Below are 2,233 nucleotides of genomic sequence, written 5' to 3'. Positions count from 1 at the left end.
TTCCAGCATAAATAGCTCCGTTAGCATCCCAAAGAGCGTCCAGCTCTGCCTATATCAGCACAGCATTTATTTTAGCTCGTTAAGGTAGCATCACCTGTTAGCTTCGTTGGTTCTGCTGGTATAAATGGTGTTGTGGAGAAATGTCCGGGGTCCAGATCAGGCCCTTCGTTGTGTTCCGCTCCGGTTCTGCACTGCGCTCTCCTTGCTTTCATGTGGGAAATGATCCAGATTCGTCTCAATTTTTATTTTTTTATCACAGCCGGTAGTGACGCCGTGTGGCGTTATGTAAAATGACACCAGTCAAACCAGTATGATCAACAACTACTGGGGTAAAGTTAGCCTTCCTGTTTACTCTGTGGACTCCGTACTGAATGGACCTGATGACGTCATCAACCCGGCGGTGAAAAAATGGCGACTTCCATGGGTGACAAATATAACAAAAGAGAATATTTTTGAAGTAATTTTGAGTTTTGGAGTTTCACAAACAGCATTTTTTTAGTTAATAGGAAATTAAAACATATTTAGGCCAACATCCACTAATTCTGGACCCCTTTAAGTTTTGAGCTTCAGACAGTCTGCAGATTCCACTAAACTGTAAAACAGCCCTTTAATTTAACGCTTTCCTAAGTATTGAGACTTCCCTTCTTTCCCCTAGTTCCCCAGAAACATGGAGGGAACTTCCATTTGTCTGCTCATGACAAACAGATTTGTGTTCCAGTGAAACATCAGCCGAAATCAGTGAAGATGTCACAGAATCTTAATGAGCAAAAGACCAACATTTTCTGTCAAAGTGGGCGGAGCCAAGATGCATTGAGGGGGCGTGGCGAGATGTGGGAATAAGAGACTGTAATCATATATTCTATCGCTTCAACCCGACTCCAGTCTGGCTGCCTAGAAGGTCTGGTTCAGTTGGTGAGGTGTGAACACTAACTGACCTCTGACCTCTGGTCCTCCAAGCCTCGGTCTGGGTTCGGTTGAAGTGAACTCTGGTTTGGTTTGAATGTGAACGCCAAGCAGACCAGAGACCGCTCCAAAAGCAGGAGCGGTCTCAGGGAGTTCTGGGTAAATCCAACCAAAGCTAACATGTTAGCCTAGCGCTAGCAGCAGAAATGGCTCCTGGTCTTTAGCCTAAAGAGAAATCCTCCAACCGCTAAAATCCTCCATCTTGTTTCCATCTGGTGAAGAAGGAAGTTGCTCTCAGTGTCTTCAGAGGTTTTTGTGTCGTTTCCTTCAGTGGTTCTTGGTGCAGCGCCCCCACAGGCCAGGAGGGGAACAGGTTGGTTTGACTCAGAGCAGCTGCAGGTGGAGCAGATGTTCTGGTTCCAGTAGAACCGGGTCGACTGGACCATCAGGAGGAAAACAACCTGAACTCATATTCTGCAGTGACGACAGGAAGATGATCTGATCCACTTCCTGTCAGGTTGGACCTAAAGGAGGAACATTCAGGTGGATCTGATCAGACTTTGGAACCAGACATGAAGGTTTCTGAAGGCCTTCATCTCCTCCTCCTCTTCCTCAGGAATGTCCTCCTCCTCTTCAGTCAGCAGAGCCGTTGTCTTCATCTCCTCCTGGTTGAGGAGTTAACCAGCCGCCCCCTCCCCTGTGAATGGGGGGTCTGAGTGCTCCTCTTTGTGCTCCAGCTGATCACTGAAGTGTGATGTCAGCAGGACTCCGCCCGCTCCGATTGTCCAGGATTCTGGTTTTTATTGGATAAGTGGAGCGGCTTCCTTTGTGCCTTTGAGCCTGAGGTGGCCCGTTGGGCTCTTAATCACCGTCCTGAGCTGCGTTGTGTTCAGGGGGGTGGGGTAAAAGAGCGCCGGCCCATTCAGACCAAGCTGTTGATCTTCAGCTCAGGAAGGTAAACAAACGGCAAATAAAAGGCGGACCTTGGAGCCGAGCCGGCGCCGTGCGGTTCTGGAGTCCAGACAGGATCTGATTCCCTTCCAGTTACTGACCACTGACTGGTCCCAGTTACTGATCACCTTAACTGGTTCTAGATGGGATTCTTTCTGGAGATTCTAAAGGCTGGTTGGACCACAGAACCAGAACCATATAGGTTCTGTTTAGAAAGTTACACAGAGAAAAAAATTTACAATAATTTGTTATTTAATCTGAATCAAGAGAAAAAATAGAGATTAAATTTTCACTGCTAGTTTTTCATTTATAAATGTAACAATTTCAAATAGGGTAGGGTGGGGAGGGGTGGGGTAGGGAGTAGGGTGTGGAAGTCAGT

The sequence above is a fragment of the Poecilia reticulata genome, linkage group LG10 (genome assembly GCF_000633615.1).
Source record: "Poecilia reticulata strain Guanapo linkage group LG10, Guppy_female_1.0+MT, whole genome shotgun sequence".
In the NCBI taxonomy this organism is placed as follows: domain Eukaryota; kingdom Metazoa; phylum Chordata; class Actinopteri; order Cyprinodontiformes; family Poeciliidae; genus Poecilia; species Poecilia reticulata.
The sequence above is the reverse complement of the archived record's forward strand: the minus strand, read 5'-3'. Positions refer to the sequence as shown.